This window comes from Callorhinus ursinus, unplaced genomic scaffold (assembly GCF_003265705.2).
Source record: "Callorhinus ursinus isolate GAN/ISIS: 27379988/994484 unplaced genomic scaffold, GSC_fseal_2.0 scaffold4, whole genome shotgun sequence".
NCBI lineage: Eukaryota > Metazoa > Chordata > Mammalia > Carnivora > Otariidae > Callorhinus > Callorhinus ursinus.
In genome coordinates, this window is record NW_027397066.1 from 30,845,933 (window position 1) to 30,869,150 (window position 23,218).

Genomic DNA, 23,218 nt, shown 5'->3' on the forward strand with positions numbered 1-23,218 from the left:
ATGATTACGACTTGCTGAAAGCTCAGGTAATGGTTAGCATTTTTCTTTTTTTTTTTAAGAGAGAGAGTACTCATGTGCAAGCATAAGCAGTGGGGAGAGACAGAGGGAGAGGGAGAGGGAGAATCTCAGGCAGGCTTCAAGCCCAGCACGGAGCCCATTGCGGGGCTGGATCCCACAACCTCGAGATCATGACCTGAGACAAAAATCAAGAGTTGGACACTAAACCGATTGAGCCACCCAAATGCCCCAGTGGTTAGCATTTTTAGCAATAAAGTATTCCTTAGTTAGAGTTTGTATTTTTTTTTTAGACATAATGCTATTGCACACTTAATAGGCTACATAGGGTAAGCATAACTTTTATATGCACTGGGGAACTAAAAATCCATTTGACTTGCTTTATTGTAATATTCACTTTACTGAGGTGTTCTGGAAGCAAACTTGCAATATCTCTGAGATATGCCTATTTAGTCCTTTCCTTACTTGATCCTTGAATGTCCTTTAACAACACTGGCAAGTCCTTACTCCCTAAAACACTTTACCTCCTTCCATTACTACACTTATTTCTCTTTATTTTCAAACCAATGATCTCACGTATTTATTACTGAACCAACCTACTAATACAAAGGTGTAGAAACAAAGAGAAAAAAGCCATTTTCCCAGTAAGACTTATCCAACTGTCCAGATAGTGGTAATGTTTTCAGCTTGATATGAAAAGATGGATGCTAGTGACCTTGATGCAGTTCTTATAAACCCAGTTGGGTTCTTCTCCAGTATCTCCTCTTGGAGTCGTACCAGATTTTCTTACCAGGTTTCATCTGAATCCATTGCAGGATGGGACAATCCTGTTTTTGTTTCTTGGTCAGAAACCACTGGATCCTAAAAGTCTTGTGAGAAGACATGGCAAGGAATGGAGTCAACCCTGTTTTTTTTTTCCCCTACTCTTCTGACCGCAAATTGTGAGTCTTTTGGTTTTTTGCTTAGTTTTTAGGTTTGTTTAACATTAAGTGGTGGTGTTCAGGAATCAGTTTTTTCTTTATATACTTACTGCCTCTATTTTTTATTCAGTCTCATGGCCCTATTTATTAGCTGTGTTATTGATAACTATGAAGTCTTTATCTCAAGCCCACAGCTCTTTCCTAAGCTTTTGACCAATGTATGCAACTGCCAACTGAACACCTACCTTTGAATGTTTATCAATCACTTTAGATACAGAATATACCAAAGTGAAATCTTCTGCTCACCCCCATGCCTGCACCTCCTTATTCCTATCACCCAGAGATAGAGTGACTACAATCCTTGTTTACCTAAGATGCTTCCAATTGACACTTGTCCTTTCGTAATTAATATGAGTGCTGCCTTTATCCTCAAAAGTTACCCAATTAGCGCTGCACTTGAAAGCTCACATTAGAACTTCATTTGGGCACCAATTTATGCAAATAACTTTAAAAAAATTTTTTTTAAGATTTTATTTATTTATTTGTCAGAGAGAGCACAAGTAGGCAGAGTGGTAGGTGGAGGGAGAGGGAGAATCAGGCTCCGTGATGAACAGAGAGCCTGACATGGGGCTCCATCCCAGGACCCTGGGATCATGACCTGAGCCAAAGGCAGATGCTTAACCAACTGAGCCACCCAGGCATCCCGCAAATAACTCTTTTTAAAGGAGGAGGATAAAAAGAGAATATTTTCTCTCTTGAGTAGGATTTTTAAAACACATCTTCTACTTCACAACATGCTGGAGAAAATTAAACACAAAGCAAAAATTAAAAGCAGTCTGAAGTTTGAAAATAAAGGAAACAACTAGGAGGCATTAAGATAATGGTGAAATAAGATAACAAAAGAGAGATTCAGCATATAGCATAAATGTAAATGGTTTAAAATTCTCTATTAAAAGGCAGAGACTTTTAGGTTGAGTTAGAAAGGAGTAATGTCAATTGCTGTTCACCCCGAATGTGACAAAGAAAATAAATAATAAAAGGAAAGACAAAGATAAGGCAAATAGATGCAAAAAAAAAGAAATTAGGGACTGCATGTTAATATCAGAAGACATGTATTCAAGGAGAGAGAAACATAAATATTCTTCCAATTTTTGATCAAAGGTATAATGTCAAACAAAAAATAAAATTATCATTTTGTATATGTCAAATAATTCTTTCAAATACAAGCCAAAAAAAAGTAATAAAGAAGAAATTGAAAAAAAACATGTGGAGGGAGAACATAACACCGCTCTTCCAGTATTCCAAGATATTCCCTGAATCTGTGTGACAGACAGGTATTTTAAAAGTCATGCTGATTAATTCTTTCCAAAATGTGCTTTAGACGAATGTTCTCATCCAGCATCATATGATACATGCTGTCTTTATGTAGAGACTGCCAATAAGGATATTTCATGGTTAAAAAGAAAATGTGAGTCAATTTGCACAGAAATTATGAGTTCATCCTATCTACCCCATGGTGACTTTTGTTTCATTTCGGTATATTCTCCTTAATTATTTATGTATGTGTTTATATTCACATTTATTAATTGTTAAAATGAAATTGAAATTACATTTTATATACATATCTGTTTTTTTCACCTAATACTATTTTTCCTTTTTCCAATTTATGAATATACGATTATTTATTTAAAGATACTTCTGCTTTTGAGCACCAAAGTTTAAAATGTCCTGTAGTATTAAAAATGAAAACTAAGTGGGAACACCCTTTTTCAAAGATCTTTGTTCACCTCTCTGAGTCTCTAATGATGTTTTTTGGTTAGATTCTAATAATTGGAATTTTGAAGCAAAAGTTATTGATATTTTAAAGGCTCTGTAACAATGGCTGTTATAAAAAAACAAAAATATCAATCTGTTAGGCAAAAGGGTTATCCATTTATTTATATCTGTAGTTGATAATTTTTCATATTCATTGGCTGTTCTTTTAGTATTTTATTAATTGATCATGTCCTTTGTTTTTTTTATTGGTGTCTTTAACAAATATCCAGTTAAGTATCCTTTTAAAGTAAGGATTGTAACCCTTTATCATCTGTGTCAAAATATCGTTTCATTTGGTCTTGCATTTTTGCTAATGGTGTCTTTTAAGGCGAATAATGTTTACTTCTTACGTAATCCATTAATCTTTTACTTTGTGTTTTTTTCCAGACCTTTCGTAACTGAAAAGGTCCTCTTTATTCCTAAATTAGGTAAATATTCACTTGTATTTTCCTCTCATAATACAGAAAATGTATTAATGTAACTAATGTATATAATTACATTATATAATGTAATTGATATAACTTCTTCCTAAAAACCTATTGTCCCAGCACCATTTATGAGGCAATAATAAAAGTTAACAGGATTTTATATGTAGAGAAGCCTAAAGATTCCACCTAACAGACAAGCAAAAAAAGCCTGTTAGAACTGATAAATGAATTTAATAAAGTTGTAGGATACAAAATCAATGTATAAAAATCAGTCATGTTTCTATATGCTAATAACAAACTATTCAAAAAGGAAATTAAGAAAACAATCCCATTTACAGCAGCATCAAAATAATAAAATACTGATGAATAAACTTAACCAAAGAGGTGAAAGACTTGTACACTGAAAACTACAAAATATTGATGAAAGAAATTAAAGAAGACACAAATAAATGGAAAGATATACCGTGTTCATGCGTCAGAACAATTACTATTGTTGAAATGTTCATACTTCCCAAAGTGATCTACAGATTCAGTCCAGTCCCTGTCAAAATCCCAGTAGCATTTTTTACAGAAAAAGAAAATGCTAAAATTTATATGGAACCACAAAAGTTCCAGAACAGCCAGAGCGATCTTGAAAAAGGAAATCAAAGCTGTAGGCATCACAATTCCTAAAATCAAAATATATCACAGGCGCCTGGGTGACTCAGTCGGTTAAGCGTCTTCCTTCAGCTCAGGTCATGATCCCAGGGTCCTGGTCAGCGGGGAGTCTGCTTCTCCCTCTCCCTCTGCTCCTCGCCCCTGCTCCTGCTCTCTCTCTCTCTCTCACTCTCTCTCACTCTCGCTCTCTCTCAAATAAATGAAATCTTATATATTTTTTACAGTAATTAAGCCAGTGTGGTACTAGCATAAAAACAGACATATAGACCAATGGAACAGAATAGCCCATAAATAAACTCATGCCTATTGGGTGTCTTAGTCCATTAGGGCTACTATAACAGAATACCATAGACTGGGTGGTTTATAAACAACAGAAATTTATTTCTCTTGGTTCTGGAGGCTGGAAAGTCCAAAATCCAGACATCAGCAGATTCAGTGTCTGGTGAGGGCCTACTTCCTGGTTTATAACTCTTTTCTGGCTATAACCTCACATGGTGTGAGAGGCAAGGGAGCTTTCTGCAATCTATTTTCTAAGGGTACTAACCCCATTCGTTAGGGCTCTATACTCATGATGTAATCACCTCCCAAAGGCCCCAGCTCCAGATAACATCATCACTTTGGGGATTAGATTTCAACATGTGAATTTTGGGGGGACACAAACATTCAGTCCATAGCATATGGTCAACTTATCTTTGACAAGCGCGCTAAGAATACACAGTGGTGGGGCGCCTGGGTGGCTCAGTTGGTTAAGTGTCTGCCTTTGGCTCAGGTCATGATCCCAGGGTCCTGGGATCAAGCCCTGCATCGGGCTCCCTGCTCAGCGGGAAGGCTGCTTCTCCCTCTCCCACTCCCCCCACTTGTGTTCCCTCTCTCACTGTCTCTCTCTGTCAAATGAAATCTTTTTTTTAAAAAAAGGGGTTAATATCGAAAATATATAAGGAATTCCTATGACTCAATAGCAAATAAATAAATAAATAAAATGGCAAAGGACTTGAATGGACATTTCTTCAGAAAAGACATACAAATGGCCAACAGGTATATGGAAAGATGCTTAATATCACTAATCATCAGGGAAATGCAAATCAAAACAACAATAAGATGTCCTTTCACACTTATTGGATTGGCTATTCTGAAAAAAGCAAAATATAATTAGTGTTGGTGAGGATGTAGAGAAATTGGCATCTTGTACACTTGGGAGGAATGTAAAATGGTGCAGTCACTATGGAAAACAGTATGGAGGTTCCTCAAAAGCTTAAAAGTAGAACTACTATGATCCAGCAATCCCACTTCTGGGTATACAACCCAAAAGAATTAAAATTGGGATCTCATGTTATTTTTAGCATTGGTCACAATAACCATGCTGTGGAAACAACCTAAATGTTCAATGATGAATGAATGGATAAAGAAAACCTAGATGTACATACAAATCCTATTCTGCCTTGGAAGGAAATCCTGCCATATTAAGAATGAGCTTAGAGAACATTATGCTAAGTGAAATAAGCCAGTCACAGAAGGACAAATATGGCATGATCGCACTGACATGGGGTATCTAAAATAGTCAAATTCATAGAAACAAAGTGGAATATAGTGGCTGTGAAGGACTGGGGGTAAGGGGAACTCAAGAGTTGTTGTTCAATTGGTATAAACTTTTAGTTTTACAAGATGAACAAGTTTTAGAGATCTGCTATCGTTAACAATTCTGTGCTATTCTCTTGCAAATTTGCTAAGAAGGTAGATCTCATACTAAGTGTTCTTACCATAGTAAGTAAATAAAATCCATGGATTCGAAATTCTGTATTTTTTATACACTAAGTTCTTATATATCCTATGATCTCATTTTGGGGGAGAGGGGAGAAATGTCTGTTTCATATTATTTTTATGTCTGATTTTTGCTATAGCTCTTTGGGAGTTTTCAGACAGAAATAGCTCACCATTTAAGAGTACCACTTCCTTAGGATGACAGTCTTCTTTATTAATTTTCTTAATGTACATCATACACACCATGCTGTGATACGGTAATGTTCCATTTAATATAGTGGTTTAACCTACACAAGTTTTAGTATAAACAAAATGAATGAGAAAAATAAGGCTGTGATCTTTAAGAATTGTGGGTAACTGTGAGGTCTGGTTATGTAATTTTTTACTACAAGAGGCACACCAATGTATTTTTCCTTGTTTAATTCAACAAATTTATTGGGCATCTTCTTTGTGTGTGAAATATTATTGAAGCCCGGGGATAACAAGAATGAAAGGGTGTCCCTAAAGCAGTCATTGGACTCCTTGACTTGGCACTAGCATGAGTCTGTCCATGAACCCAGAGTGCCAAATACATCTGTCAACCAAAGGAAAGCTTTAGTGTCAGATCCAAAATGGTAGTGCAAATGAGTAAACTGAGATTTTACCAAACAGGATTATTATAGTCAATGAACAATAAGTTCCTTGACTTTTTGAGATTGACTTTACCAAATCTGTCATGGGACATTCTCTCCTCTTAGGTCTTCTTTTATTCTAAAGACCAGGTTACGTATCTTTAAAAAGAGAGAGAGAGAGAGAGAGAGGATGCCATGGATCCAAGGCCCTTGTGAATCCATTATGTTCTTTGCATCTCTATTGAGAGAAGGTATATTGGAGCACTCTTTAAATGCTCTACAGGTGTTCACACATAAAATTATCCTAACAACCATATGGAATAGTATTACTATTTGCAATTTATGGATGAAGAACCCAAGGCATAGAGAGATTAGCTGATTAATCTACCAAAGCTAGGAAGTAATAGAAGGTTTGAACTATGCGGTCTTCATTTTTCTCTTTAATTCTGAGCTCTCTACCCACCATCCCCATATTAGTGTTGGTATTATTTATAGTCCTAGCCATGATCTTCCTTGGCATGTGCTAGAGAGAATGTGAGTGGCTTGGCTATGCTACCAAGATTAATATTGATTTTAGCACAAATCTCTACCCGAATTTGTAGGGCTTTCCTCTTTTTTCCCCCACCGACTTCTCAAGAAGAGTTTAACCCACAGAGATGGATAAATATTAACTTTTAGGTCAGCACCTCCATGAGTCATAAGCCAAAGTCTAAATACCAGGGGACTTTAGTCTCTTCCTGTGTCTCCTCTCACATGGGCAGAGAAAGACAGAAATGCAGCCTCAGGTGTTTCTCTACAAATGGGTAGATGGTTGTGCCACTTTGTTCTCCATTTGGTAGGATCAGATTGCGCCTTTATAGATATATGGATAATACATACTAAGTTTTAATGATCAGAATAATCAGAGGAATTCCGCTGTTGGTCATCAGATCTCTGTGTGTTTGTTTTCACAAGTACAGAAGCATGTTCAAAGAAAAAATGCACACATAGAGGTCAAGGGATCTTAGAAATTATTTAATGCAAGCCTTTCAATTTATAAAAGAGGAAAATGAACACCCAAAATATTATTCACCAAAATCACGTAGATGTTATTTTGAAAAATCGCATGTTCACTCTCTATATACTTTAAATTAGTTTTTTAATTTTTCGTCAAAGCTATATAGTAGGGTACAGTTAAAGGACCTGCTAGTTCGACAAGGTTTCTCAAGAAAAAGAACAGGCCCCAGTTCTCCTGTTCCTTAGTTCCTCTTCCCCACAGAAACCACTTTCAACTCTTTGCCTGGTATTATGTCCACATACCTTAATGGCAAGCAAGTATCGCCGCCACCTGATTTTTTTAGTTTGGGGCATTGTACATTGTCTTTCCCCTTTGGAAGATGAGGTCTTAACTCTTTATTCTTCTTATCCATACACACCATGCACAATCAATTTCCGTCCTCACAATATAGTTACAGCTTGGTTTTGATTAGAAAAAGATCTGAGGTTTTGGGGCACCTGGATGGCTCAGTCAATTCAGTGTCCAACTCTTGATTTCAGCTCAGGTCTTGATCTCAGGGTCTTGAGTTTAAGCCTTGCATTAGCCTCCATGCTGGCCGTGGAGCCTACTTAAAAAAAAAAAAAAAGGAAGGAAGGAAGGAAGGAAAGAAAGAAAAATATTCAAGGTTTACATTGACTATGCAGTTGACCTTTGAACAACATGAGTTTGAATTGTGCATGTCTACATGTATGCAGGTTTTTTTGACGAATACAGTACACTACTGTAAACGTATTTTCTTTTCCCATTGATTTTCTTAATAACATTTTCTTTTCTCTAGCCTACTTTATTGTAAGAATACAGTGTACAATACATGTAACATATATAACATATGTGTTAATCAACTGTTTTAAGTTATCAGTAAGGCTTCAAGTCAACAGTAGGCTATTAGTAATTAAGTTTTGGGGGAGTCAAAAGTTATACATGGATTTTCAACTGCACAGCAGGGCCAATGCCCCTAATCACTGTATTGTTCAGGGTCCACTGTATATGCTATTCAGAAATGGGGCATATACTAAACTATATTTTTTTCTTGTACAACTTATCCCAAGAGTTAATAATTTTCTTTTTACTTGTTTATTTTTGTATGTTTGTTTCTCTTGAGTGTGTGTTTTTTATGTACTTAACTATTCATTCAATACTAAAATATTTACTAGTTGTCTAAATATTCTCTCAGGATGTTCCATGATTCTGTCAGTTATATATCAGGTGTTGTATCAATTCAACTGAGGTTTGTATTTATGTGTTTGGGTTTTTAATTTCTAAGAGGTTTTTTTGTTTTGTTTTTTGAGTACCCTTTTTTTACAGCATCATTTTCTTGCTTCACGATACAATGTATTCTCTTATATCCATGAAATTTTTTTCCCCAAGATTGATTGATTTTAGAGAAAGGTGCAAGCGGAAGAAAGGGTAGAGAGGGAGAGAGAGAATCCTCAAGCAGACTCCCCACTCCCCACTGAGTGCAGAGCCCCACACAGGACTCGGTCCCAGGACCCTGAAATCATGACCTGAGCTGAAAGCAGGAGTCGGACACTCAACCGACTGAGCCACCCAGGCGCCCCTACATGAGATTTTTAATAATAATTTTTGAAATTTTCTTTTTCCTCCATAGTTCCTGATCCCTCTAGATTGTTTCTGGTTTTTCCCAGCTGTTTGATAATCATTGCTGTCCTGCTCATATGTAAGCAGAAAACTAAAAACCGAAGTTCTAAACGTGAAGGGGATGAGGCGGGGGAGGGAGGGCTCATTGATGGTGACTTGTAATAATCTGGCTGAGCCAGTTGTTGGGAAACTTCTAGTGCCAGGATCTTTAGGGCTTTCCCCATGGATTAGTCACATCCTCTAAGAAAACTCCTCCAAGTCCTTGCCTGGAGGGTAAAAACCTGTCTGTCAGTGTTTGGGAGATGAGGGTGCGAAGTAGAATAGAAGAATCCTTTCTTTACGTAGTATCCCACCCTGAATATTTTCTGGTACACCCCCCAATTCAGAGACCTGGTTTTGCCCCTACCACAGGATAAACTTCCAGGCTCCTGCTGACATAGAGTAGGTGTTGTCACCCAGGGGACAGTTGGGGAAGGCAGGGGGTGTCGACTGCTTCTCAAACATAATTCAACCACTACTACTGTTCAGGCCTCAGCCTCCCTCTCTGCCTGAGGCACCTGCCACCAACAGTCGCTGAGCCTTTTGAGGACTGCAGTATAAATTGGGTGGGGCACATCCAGCCCACTTCCAGTTTCTGGTCCAGCTTTCTCAGGTCCACTGAGTGGTCACTATCCACCTGCTTTCTAGCTTGCAAAACGCTACTCTTGTCACCTCTCCTGAATGTATTATTAAAAAGAGATAGGGGTTTTTTTTTAAAGATTTTATTTATTTATTTGACAGAGACAGTACAAGCAGGAGGAGGGGCAGGAGGAGAGGGAGAAGCAGGCTCCCCGCTGAGCAGGGAGCCCGACATAGGACTCGATCCCAGCACCCTGGGATCATGACCTGAGCCGAAGGCAGACGCTTAACTGACTAAGCCACCCAGGCACCCCAAATTATTTTAGTTTTAATAAGATTCAGGAGTAGGCCAAAACTGATGAGTATGTTTAATCCACTGTCTTTACCTGATGTTCTACCAATACACAAAGATCATAGGGGCGCCTGGGTGGCTCAGTCATTTGGGCTTCTGACTCTTGGTTTTAGCTCAGATCATGATCTCGGGGTCGTGAGATCAAACCCTGTGTCTGGCTCCACGCTCAGCAAGGTGTCTGCTTAGGATTCTCTCTCTCCCTCTCCATCTCTTTCTCAAATAAATAAATCTTTAAAATAAATAAATAAAGATAGTATTTACCAATGTATTAATCACACGGAGGTCCAAGAACATGTAATTATCCACTCTAATTAGTGATGAATTACAGGACTCCAAATAAAACAATTTTTAAATTGTTTATCAGAAAAAAACCTAATTTACCTCTGACCATAAATTTTTGTTCTCTCTCACTTCTTAACATATTGGTTGAACAATCATTCTCGGCTTTATCAACAAATACTTTCTTGCGTATCTGTTTGGTCCATAGCACTGTAGCAGGTACTGTAGAGTTTATAACCCTCTCTCTTTCCCCTGCCACTCTACTGAGATTTATCATGACATGAATGATCACAGTGTGAGACTGTTTCATTTATAAAATGGCTTGGGAATTTTTACAGGTGAGAGAAACTATTCCTTTAACTACAGATAGTGTCAAGAAAGTGAATACTGGCATCTCTTACCTGCCAGAGAGTCACTTTTATAATTTTTTGTTTCCTCAGTGGGGTACAACCGGCATTTTGAACAAGGGAATTCTCTGTTGTGTTGGATAAGCCCAAGCATTACAATATGGTTACACGTAAGCATTAAATGCCATTAGTGTCCTGTCATTGAGACACTAAGACACTAATCCTCTAACCATTCCCAGATGTCCCTCCCTCTGGGGAGGAAGGCAGTAACCTTCCTCCCCAGAAAAATCACTGATTTCTCATACAATTCTTTGAAATGGATCTCATTATGTTTTACATAAGATCACAAAGACTCTGAGAGGTTAAATAAGCTCCTTATGTCCATCATAAGCCAGCACCTGATTTGAAAAGTCTAATTCCAAAGTTTGCTCTACCTATCTGCTCCCAGTTGCTGAGGGAGTGCACAGAGGTTATATTAGTCAGCTTGGCCTCCATAACAAAAGATCAGAGACTGGGTGGCTTAAAAAATAGAAATTTGGGGACAGCTGGGTGGCTCAGTCATTTGAGTGTCTGCCTTCGGCTCAGGGCGTGATCCGGGGTCCTGGGGCCGAGTCCCGCATTGGGCTCCCTGCTTGTGGGGAGCCTGCTTCTCCCTCTGCCTGCCGCTCCCCCTGCTTGTGCTCTCATTCTCTCTCTCTCTCTGTCTCTGTCTGACAGATAAACCAAATCTTTAAAAAAAAAAAAAAAAATAGAAATTTGTGTTCTCAGTTTTGAAGCCTAGAAAGTCCAAGGAAATGGGTCCCGGCCAAGTTCAGTTTCTGGCAAAAGCCTTATTCCTGGCTTGTAGGCGGCCATCTTACTGCTCTGTCCTCATGTGGCCTTCAGGCTTGTGCAAGGAGACAGAGACAGAGAGAGCAAGAGCTCTCTGGTGTCTCTTCTTATAAGGGCACTAATCCTGTCAGACCCCAGCCTACCCTTATGACCTCAGTTAAACTTAATTACTTCCTTAGATGCTCCTTCTCCAAAAAGAGCCAAACTGGGGCGTTTAGGGCTTCAACATGTGAATTTAGAGGGGACACAAACATTCAGTCCATAACAGAATTTGAGGCCTGAGAACACATAAACCAGTGGCTGGAATCCAGTCCTGTCATTTGTATTCATCCTTTACTTGTTCGTTTAAAGAAAGTTTTTGAGTATGGACTCTGGGTCCTTGTGACAGGATCTCTGATTAAGTGAGCACATAGTACCATGGAAGCCAGAGGAAGAGTGATCGAAATCCTTGCTCTTCCGAGGGGTCTGTGGACTCCTAGCATTTGTATCACTTGAGAGCTTGTTGAAAAGAGAATTTGAGGCCAACCCTAAGCCTTTAGAATCAGAGCTTACATATTAACAAGATGCCCGAGAGATTCTTGAACACATTCCAGTTTGGGAAGCAATGACCTAATCAGTGTTTTCCAATCTTTGGATTGTGCAGCCTATCAGTAAAAATTTTGGCACATGTGCATGTTTGTATGATACACATATACTATACTAATATTTTTAAACAATGTTATACACTGAGTAGATTTTTTTTTAAAGATGAGATAAACAAATATCAATAGGAGTTGTGATTTTTTTCTCCCAATTTCCAATGTTTCACCTTAGTAACTTCCAGAGGTACAAGTACCCCATCTGGACACCCACTGGCCTAAATCATACCAGGAGCTCACATGGCTCAATCCTGCTTTGGCCCCACTGGCCAGACACACATGAATACTCTCATGACACATTGTAGTGGAATGAGCAGTTCACAAGATATATTTAAAATCCTTTCCTCACATTCTTAGCAAATATTTGTTGACATATCTAACAGATCATTACATTTTGGCTTTCTAGAAGTTAATAGCAGATTTTAAGGAACCATGATAGCTGGTGTTTGTTGTGGGAAATGGGTACTTATTTGCTTACAAGATGATAATTTGGCAATGACTTTTAATAGGCTAATGTAAAAAATTGTCCAGAGTTTCTAATTCTAAGGATTATAATCTGGCTATTAAAAATTATAAAATGTGTATATGCTCTGATATGGAAAATATTCATGATATAATTCTAAGTAGATAAAAAGGCTGGAGGTGACTACAGTTAACGACGACTATCTTTGGTATTATTACACTTCTGCTTCATCTGGATTTTCTAATTCTTTTGCAGTGACTGTGTATTATTTGTATAATAAAACAATCGCTATCAGTGACTTCCCTGGCACACCTTTACCCTTGTGCACCTAACATGCACAAAGAACAGCCCACTCCTTGCAGAGTTATTGGAATTTACCAGTCAGTCTTCATATAAGACTGCCTTGGTCTTTCTGGGCTGCTATAAGAGAATACCATACATTGGGCGGCTCATGAAGAACACACATTTATTTCTTACAGTTCTGGAGGCTGAGAAGGCTAAGATCCAAGCCCGGGAGATTTGACGTCTGGTGCAGGCCTACTTCCGCGTTCACAGATGGCCACTTTTTTCCCCTGTGACCCCACCCGGCAGAAGGGGGGAGGGAGCCCTCTGGGACCTATGTTATAAAGGCACTAATCCTATTCGTGAGGGTTCTGTCTTGATGACCTAATCACCTCCCAGAGGTCCCACCTCCAAATACCATCACACCGGGGTTTAGGCTTCAACAGATGAATTTGCGGGGGTGGGGCACAAACATTCCAAACGTTCTGTGTATAGTTAAGACCCAAAGGAGGGTTATATGCTGTCTCTGTTTTCCTCCACAAGTAAAAGGAAATTACATACTCGTGTGCTATATGCACGTATACAACGCATTCCTGTCTTAGTTGGGGCTGCTACAACAAATTACCAGCTTGGTCAGATTCCTGGGGAGGGTCCTCTTCTGCGTTCCGTGCTCACGTGGCCTTTCTTCCTAGACAGGAGAGGGCGAGAGAGTGTTCTTTGTCTCTTCCTTTTATAAGGGCGCTAATCCTTTCGGGCCGCTTCACGCTCAGGACTTTATCTAAGCCTAATCACCTCCAGAGGCCCCACCTCCAGACACCCGTGGCAGTGGGGATTAGGGCTTCAGCCGGTGAACTTGGGACACAAATATTTAGCCCATAGCACTTCCCTCACAGCTAAATTACCATTTACATTTCAAAAAGAGAAAGTGGCAAAAAGGGTAACCAGTCAAGCAACAAGTGAGTTCCTTCTTTAAAATACTTCACCTGCATTGGATTATCTCCATCATGAGGCCATTTGAGAACAGGAAGTGCATTCTTAATGTATTGGTTATCGATTGCAGTGTAGTAAGTTCTCCCCAAAGTAGTGGTTTCAAAGGACAGTCAACATCATCTCTGACAGTCTCTGTGGGTGAGGAATGGAGAGTGGCCCCGGGTGGCCTTTCTGGCTCGGGATACCCATCAGGTTGCAGTCGGTCATCAGCTGTGACTTCAGTCACTGAGACTTGACTGAGACTGGAGCAAACACTTGCCAAGGGGCCTCTCTGCTGCTCCTGTCCACACCGCAGAGCATCTGGCTTCCCTCGGAGTGAGCAACACAAGAGAGTATCCCAGAAGCTGTCATGCCATTCCTAACCTAGCCTTGACTTACCCACCCACCGCCATTCCTGCCATATTCCCTTGACAGGCCAGCCCTGGTTCAAAGTGGGAAGGGGACCATGCGGGGAGGTGAACCGGGAGGCAAGGACCACTGGGGGCCAGCAGGGAGGCCGGCTACCACACCTAAGAACCGTCCTGCTGTAGCTTCTCACCTACTGCTTAGCGAGGGAGGACTTTTTTATGAAATGAAGGTTAACTAGGTACCCTCTTCCTGAGTGTGTCTAAGGCAGATGACTGAGGTGATGTTGAGAGAGGCCAAAGCAGTAGTCACTCTTGGAGAGTCCAAGAAGTGTGAAGGAGCAGAATTTGGTTCCAGAAGGGTAAAGAGGGATGCCCCGTACTAGAAAGAAGGTAGAGAGGCCGGAGGGTTCCAGCCTCTCTGATGATTCAAGGCATCCAGATTTAAGATGGAGTAAATTGTAGGTCCCAAATTAACAATTCCAAAAGATTTGTTCCATCCAATGACACTAAAATTGGACAATAAAAAGAGGTTTTTCATTTCAGTTCTGCAAACGTTTGTATATTTCCTCTAGGACAGGAAAATGGGACAGTAAAGGGACAGCAATGGGATAGTAATACAGAGGGGGTGCGCGAACTATGAGTATCTAACTGGGGTATGTACGCAGTTGTTTTTAATTCCTATAGTATCCTGGGAGGTAAGTGTTGTTATTCTCATTTAATGGGAGTAAAATTGAACCCAGAGGATTTACGGTCAGCCACGTAACCAATTAGTAGGGGTCAGAATTGCACTTTACTTTAAAATAGGTCTTCCCGGCGTCTAAAAATCAAACTAAATTAGATCGCATACAGGTAACAGCAGCCAAAGGAAAGCTGAAGGTGGATGAGAATTAGCCACTCCAACATCATCCCTGCCAAGACGTAATGAAAGCGAGTCTCAGACCAAATTCCCCACACATGTATTTTTAAACCACATTTACTAGCGAGCAGGCACAAAACACTCCATCAGTCCATTTTGTAAACTTGAAATCCCAGTCCTCTAACTTTTTAGGGTCTCCTCCCACACACTGCAGAAAAAGTCCTCGAGTCCGACCTGACTATATTCCAGACATAGTATTCTGTTACTCTTGGAGTCAGCATCCGGCACCAGGAATCAGGTGATCTACTGGTGTGTCACAGGACCAGGAATCTGGCTTCAGGGAACACACCCAAGGGTGTAGACTGCAAGCTTCATTAGACTTCTACTCCCTGTTCACAGAGGGCCACCTGCAAACCTCAATCCCCACAGGTAGGGTCTCTTTCTCACATTTAATTTCCTGATTAATAAGCCATGAATTTCATCAATGAAAACCCACTTATGCCATCAATGAATTCATATCTTAATCATCTTAATCAGTGGATAGCTGGCGTTGCATTTGGTATAGTCTTCCTGATTAGATACGAGTTGATCACCCCTGGAGTGTAAAATTTGTACTATCCCTAAGGTTTTTTGTTTTTTGTTTTTAAGATTTTATTTATTCATTTGAGAGAGAGAGGGAGAGAGAGAGAGAGCACACAAGCAAGGGGAGAGAAGCAAGCTCCCTGCTGAGCCAGCCAGGAGCCTGATGTGGGGCTGGATCCCAGGACCTGGAGATCATGACCTGAGCCGAAGGCAGATGCCCAAACAGCTGAGCCATCCAGGTGCCCCCTACCCCTAGGGTTTAATAAACTAAACATTTATATCATACTATTTACAGTGAAGTAAACTATAAACATCAAAGCAAAAGAGACCTGTAAATTCTTAGCCAGAGAGTGGCTGCAGACCGAGCTGAGTTGAGGACTGACCCCTACTATTACACTGGTATCCGGAACCGTATTTGATGTACAGTTACCGTCATATTGTTTCATGTGTGTTGGATTTGGTTTCTTAATCACATTATGAAATTCTTGGAAAGAGTGGGTCATACATACACTTTTTTATTTTTCCACAGTGGCTATCACAGTGCTAGATACATATAGGTACATGTGGGTGTAGAATAAATACTTTTTAACGATTAAAACCTACAGCAGTATCTTATAAAATATTTGGGCCTGAGATGTCTGTATTTGCTTTGAAATTCTAAAGTGCCTCAGTGGACTAAAAACCTAATGACGTTTAAAACACTGCCTGGCTCACTTGAAATCATTCCACGCAATTTAGGATTGCAATGAGTAATGGAAATGTTATATATATTTTGTATGGTTTTCTTTTTAGGTCAATTCGCAGCTCGGGTTCCAAAATATGTTAAGCTTCATCAGGCAGTAAGCTGAAACATAATATCTAAGTATAAATGGTAATATTTGGTTTCGCTTCAGAATTTTTTAATTAAGTTTGTCCTTTTCCACCAAATTTAATCACATCGATCATTGATCCCTGGGAGACAGAAGTTAGGGCTTGGTTTGTCTTTATTCCAGGTACTCCTTGAATGCTAACAGTTGAAAAGCACTGTAATGTTTGACCCCAAAGAGCATCGATTAAAGGGATTTCATGGGAGGTATATAGGTCCTTCTTTTTAATATGTAATCCCCACACCTGGCTTCAGTCAGCGCTGAGTGTTTGGTTTTGTTAAGCAATAGCCGTCAGCCCCGCAGCCAACCTGAAGCCACAGCCCAGCCGAGAGGGCTCAGGGCTGGATTTTCTGTTTGGTTTTTTAACCATTGCACAACTGTGTGAAGTCCTAAGGACCTGCTGGGATTTTAGCCTCGGGATGTAAGCTTTTGGGGCACCTCTGGCACAAAGAAAGGAGAAGAATCAGCAGCACAGCCCCAGTATAGGTCTGATGAGGTCAGAAGCCCAGTGAGGTAAGAAAATGCTTCAGAAAAAAACACAAAACCGTTTCTTGCAATTGGTCCGAGAGAGGAAGAAGCCCATATTGATTTATGCAGCGTTCTCCTATGCAGGAAGGCAGCCCATTCGTGTGGGGAAGGAAGAGTTTGAAATTGAATTAGAAAGACTGATCCCATAAATGTACTTTGCGTTCCTTCCAAAGCCACATAAAACCATACAGCAGTGAGTATTCAAATTTAAAAATACCGTAGTTGAAGGAACTGTTCTCATGCACAGTTTTAGCCTTAGTGTACATTATGTAAACTCCACCAGGAGAGAACTTCCTACTTTGTTTCAGTTTAAGTTTGTACATAGAAACACACACACGTATTAATTTCAAAAATTCAGTGTAGGTAATCTGGTTCAGTGCTCATGGTTTGAGATTTTACTTCTAATATATTTGGTTTATCATACTTTGAATTTTTTTTTCCATTTAGAATGTTTTCTACCCAGGAACCTAGCTTGAGTTTTTATGAAATGGGATGATTTAACAGCTCTGGAAATCTGGAAATCTCTGAGTTTGAGTAATGCTAAACTTAATATGTTACCTGGAGTCCTTATACCTTAAAATGTTTCTAGGCTAAATTCTCTGATTTCCCCAGCACCCATTATCAAACTTCAATAACATGCCACATAAATATATTTATTATAAAGAGTAATCTTTTTAATTTAATTCTTTTTTAATATTTCTAGCTTTGAGACTCATATGTACCCTTCCTATTTCCTCCCCAACCATATGATCACGTATTATTGATACCATAAATATCTTATATCGGAAGGCAATGCTGACTCCTAGTTGCTCTATTACACCTTCTGTGCTTGAAACGCTCTGCATTTGCCAAAATTGCCTGTGACTTGTCACTCTTACGTGTCCCTGAAATCCAGAATAAACAATCGAGCTTAATAAATGTAGATAAATAACAGGACAAGCAAGATTTTAGAATCTCTGACTTCCTTGAGATTTGATCTGGTTAATAACTATCACAAGTGGGGCTGTTCTTTTTATTCTTGGAAGAAAATAACCGTCTTCTAGAGAGGGGGAAAAGAGATGGAGCCAATTCAACCTGCTTAGCCAACCATGTAGAAGACAGGAGGAGGCTGGCCTCTTCAGAAGGGTTTGTCTGTGCCCGCCCCCCAAACCCTGCCCCCCCTCCACCGTTAACCTTAAGTAGATTTTGAAAGGAGGGAAGAGTGCAGTGCGCTTACATCCAACAGCTGCCAGTAGGTGTATCCCTCCCCCACTGCCTAAATGTGCCACATGCATTCCATGCACTAAATCCTTTAGTTCAGGGGCGCCTGGGTGGCTCAGTCGTTAAGCATCTGACTTCGGCTCAGGTCATGATCCCAGGGTCCTGAGATCGAGCCCCACATCGGGCTCCCTGCTCGGCGGGAAGCCTGCTTCTCCCTCTCCCACTCCCCCTGCTTGTGTTCCCTCTCTCTCTGTGTCTCTCTCTGTCACATAAATAAATAAAAATCTTTTAAAAAAATTATAAAATAAATCCTTTAGTTCATTGAATACAACCAACCTGTAAGATAGGTATCATCACCCTGAATCCATATATTTAAAAAGTAATGTAAGCCTTATTTGTACTGTTTCACTTTGCTTTTTAAATGTCTGCTTTAAGGGGAAAAAAACCAAAGAGGTAAAGAAAGGATCTAAAGAGGCTGGAGATAAATGTTCTAGGGCACCATATTTTTCGAAGTATCAAAAACGCTTTAAAAGATTTTATCTTTTATCTAAACAGGTTGCTCCCAGACCACTGTCTGTGTTGATTTCACAGGCGACAAAGGAGTCGTCCTAATTTCTAGCCCATGATTCTGACCCAAAATACGGACTGTCAGAAGTTACTCTTTGGGGGCGCCTGGATGGCTTAGTTGGTTAAGTGTCTGCCTTTGGCTCAGGTCATGATCCCGGGGTCCTGGGATCGAGCCCCGTGTTGGGCTCCCTGCTCAGCGGGGAGTCTGCTTCTCCCTCTCCCTCTGCCCCTCCCTCCTGCTCAGGCTCTGGCTCTTTCTCTCTCTCTCTCAAATAAATAAAATCTTAAAAAAAAAAAAAGTTACGCTTTGGGTTCTTTGGGTCCTTGCTAAAACTCTCTGGTTACAAATTTGCCTTCACTTTTTTCAGTATTTCCAGGGAAGAGATGAATGTAGTGATCCTTGGGAGCCAGGTAACAATCTTCCACAAACTCAAGAAATCTGACCATGACTGGGCTTGTTCTCAAGCCCTTTTCCCTCAATCCCATTTGAAAATTGCTTCTCTGTTGGAAAGGAAGCAGCTTGCCTGACGGACCCAGGTGTGTCCAGAAAAGGGATCTTTTACGGTGATTCTGCCCTCATCTTAATGATCAACACTTAGTTAATCCGCATCTGCTGTCGCTGAGGCAGCATTCAGGAGCTTTGGGTGCATTATCTCTAATCCATAGAACAGCCCTAGGCACAGTGCTGTCCCCATTCCACAGGTGAGGAAACTGAGTACTGTCTCAAAGGCACATCACTTTCTTGAAGTCATTTTCTCTCTCACTAAATGTTAATATTCTCCTGGGAACTTAAACCAGACATCCCCTTCTGGAGACAATATTAACACATCGCAGGGGAAGTTGGGTCTTGGGGTGACTGTTAATTGGAGGTTAGGGGTGTGTGGCTGAGGGAAAATTGTCTGAGAAATGCATTTGCCCTTCAGGCTCAGAACCCTGAAACCTTGTGCTGGGGCCAGCCAGGGCTGGCTGTCGAATTTGGGAAGTTCTGTGAGATGATATTAAAAATTAAATTGTATTAAAGTATAATTAACTTACGTTGAAGACAAAATTAACAAGTACTCAAAACTCATCACTTCCAAATTATTTTACTGTTTTCTGTGCTGTTGGGGATATTTATTGAGACTTCTCTTGTGTCTGCATGGTAGAAATCCTGCAAAATGGTATACAGTTTCCATCTCTTCCCAGCTCTGTGTTCGCTGACTTAACATTGTGTCTTACGTCAGCCACTGGGGCATCTACACGTGGAGATGAGCAAATCTCTAAATCGGGGCTCAACGTAATGTTTTGTTGCTTGACTACACTTAAGAATACGGTAAAGAAAATGTTAACTCATGAAATGTGGAACTTTGCTGAGTCTGTAGCTGTGACATGGGAAAAACACAAAAAATCCTGAAGACATTTTTCGTCCAATATTCAAAAACTATCTGATTCAGAAAAGAATTTGCTCGTGTCATGAACAAACCAGTGACATTCCCACACATGTGTTCCTTGTTTCACTTTTGTCTAACTTGTCAACTTAAATCATTCTACCAGCTAACATTCATATTAGAACTATACTTGTCAGTTGTAACCATAGGTTAACTCCTGATAGAAGAGTCTGGCAAAACTCTGTTAAAGCATTCTGTGAAAGCCAATGGCCTACATAGAATTTATAATAGAGAGGATTGTTTTATTGTTATTTACAAACTGTGTTGCACACGTCCTTTTTTTTTTTTAATGATAAACATGTTTTTCTATGGAACCAGTTGCTAAATACTTGCCAGCATACCACTGCCAGTGGGGCATCACTGGTCTGCAAACTTGCCACTGCCAGAACCAGCGAGCAAAATTCATGCCGTACCCTGGAACACTGATGCCCTGTTGGACATCATTGAAATAGGTACACAGCTTTTTATACTGCTGTTAAAAAAAAGAGACGCTAACAAGCATGCCGACTCCTGGTATTGAATGTTCTGCATCTATCTACCAACAAAAGAGAAGACTGTCAGGAATTCTTTCAACTACCCCAAACCAGGGCACAGATGAGTGTCTCCTGAAATGTCATGCATTTTGTTGCTGAGTGTACACATACCTTTTTTTGGCTAATGAAGATTAATAATAGGATCCGTTTCCAGCTGTCTCTGGCTGAAGCAGTAGGATTTTTACCCCCAAAGACGATAAGCTAATATACATTGCGTGTTAGTGTATCACGCTAAGGAAACACTAAGGATGGGGAAAAAAATGAGAATTTAAGCCGGTCTCATATTTACATGGTTGAGTGAATTAAAAGTAGGTTAAGAGCTTATCAATTTCTGGTTTTGTTTTACATCTACCCTGTACCACTCTCTAGAAATACTCTAGAAATCTGTGGATTGTCATGCATATTTTTATATTCTCGTTATTTAAATCTGCTTTAATTGGTTTTGGACGATTTCCACAAACTGGGTTTCTGCATTACATTCCACGCTATAGAAGGTGGGGCTGTCCTGCCTATTTTAGCTTATAAATAAGCAGTTTTTCTTTGACCAAGCCATGTTTTCTTTGAGCAAACTGAAATATGCAATATTTTGAGAATTGTCATCCTTTTCACCTTACTATTATGAACATCTAATGTTTGTTAGTGAAAAAAATGAACGATGGAAGGTAGGTAGAAAGGAGAGGAAGGAAGGAAATAAAAAACAACTAGGGACCCTTCCAATATTTCGTAGAAAATTTCTTATATAGGACTAGGAATGCTGAAGTAGAAGGGATAAAAATAACTGGGCAATAAAAATATGACTTAGGTTTGAACAGTCATCTTAATGGAGACAGATCCTGTCTGCAGAGTTCTTGGTTCCCTTAGAAAACTAGGCGATTGCCAAGTAATGGTGGGAAATACTTACAGTGCACATTTTGCTGATGATTATTAGGCAGGGTTTTTTTTTCTGGTTTTATTAAGAATACATCAGGTTCTTTATTTTCTTGGGATGTCTGTTTTATCTAATTCATCAGAAATGATGCTGAAAAGAAACCCTGACAAAGTTCTCTTGGGATTTTGTTGGTTGTCTCTTGGGATTTTGTTGGTTGAGAGCTTGGATGTTTGTTTGTTTGTTTCGGTGACATTGAAGAAAGCAAGATGAATAAAGTAGTCCATACAGAAGTAATAATCTTTTTTTTTTTTTAAACTTTTGAATCTCACTGGTCCAAGAAACATAGAATTTAAATCCAAGGTCATTGGCTGCAGTCTAGATAGATAGATACAACTAGATATTTATAATAGATAATAGAGAAGTACGTACATACATAGATAATACTCGTCCTAGAGGATGAAGTCACAAGAGCCCATCCATGTCCAGGAAGGTTCTGGGCATCTGTTCTAGTGTGGCCACAGTAGGGGCCGTGACCAGAGTCAGGTGTCTTCTTAGCCTTGAAGCCCTTCTCTGAACTCTACTTTCTTTCATCTGACCATACTGTCCTGAATCTAATAGGATGAGGCCAGATTTTTAGGCTCAGTCATTTAACAAATATTTATGGAGTACCTTCTACCTTTTGGAATTTGCATTCTAGCATAAAACGGCCATGAAGCTGGTGAAAATCCCTTCCTTTATTCACCTAAAATCAATCGAATGCCTGTTGTATATCAGGCACTTTTCCACATACTGAGGATTCAACTATGAAAAACTCAGTCTTGTTGTGAGAGGTGCAGAGCCTGCAGTGAGAGTTAAAAACCAGAGCATCTAATCCAGCCTGGAGGGATCCAGGACACCTTCCTTTCTGGAAGAGGCCGAGATGGAGTGAGAAGTTGGAGTCAGTCAGGTAATATAAAGAGGGCTTTCCAGGAAAGAAAGAGCTCATATGCAGTTTTGGTAAAAACTCCCACAGTGGACGGGACGCCTGGGTGGCTCCCGTCGGTTAGGGGGTTCTGGGATCGAGTCCTGCATGGGGGGGGGTGTCTCTGCTCAGTGGGGAGCCTGCCGCTGCCGCTCCCCCTGCTGGTGTGCTCGTTCTCTTCCTCTCTGACAAATAATAAAATTAAAAAAAAAAAAAACCCAACTCCCACAGTATAAAAGTATGAGACGTTTTTTAAATAATTGAGGGTTTCTTCTCATTGACCTGGATAGCCACCATTGTTTAGGGGATTTCTGCAGATGGGGTGGGAAGCCGCGATGATGCCAAGATGGGGGGAGAACAGGAAGTGGGAAGGGGTAGGAAGTGGACTTCAGTGTTCCTTTTCCTTTCCCTCAGGCTCTTTCCTTAAATACCCTCTCACCTCTGTCCACCTCTGCTTGTTTTCCTGATCTCTCAGGTCTGCCACAGCCAAGGGGTGTTTGGTCAAAAGATCAGTAAATCACTTTGTTTTGATTCCAGGTTTACCGTGAACTGAAAATCATTATTTTAGGACAGGTGTTTTCCTCACAATAGCCTTGAGAAATAGGAAAGGGGCATCATCATCATCATCATCATCATCATCGTCACTGCTTGATGGGTGAGGAAATTGGTTTCCTCTCCATGAGCGACTTTGCTAAGTCCACAGCTAAACATGGTGGTGCCAAGACTGGAGCCACGTGTCCCGGGACTCTGGGTCCCAGGCGGTAAAGTGTGGCAGCTTCAGGATCTGTCAGAGCTCGAGTCCTGGTGCCGTCACTTACTGGCTGGATAGTATAAGGCAAGTTCC

General features: G+C 40.1%; 1 protein-coding gene across 5 annotated transcripts in view; it reads left to right on the forward strand.

Annotated features, from left to right (window-relative positions):
- Positions 1-23,218, forward strand: part of PGCKA1 (PDCD10 and GCKIII kinases associated 1) — a 79,648-nt gene that overhangs the window by 28,490 nt on the left and 27,940 nt on the right. The window contains exons 2-3 of one of the 5 annotated variants that reach the window (XM_073891520.1): positions 831-956; positions 3,138-3,178. The exons of 2 other annotated variants lie outside the window; for them this stretch is intronic. The gene's annotated coding sequence lies outside the window, so the exon portion shown is untranslated. Of the gene's footprint in view, positions 1-830; positions 957-3,137; positions 3,179-16,782; positions 16,804-23,218 lie in introns of those variants that run through there. 2 more of the 5 variants (XM_073891521.1, XM_073891522.1) reach the window with 2 other exon arrangements.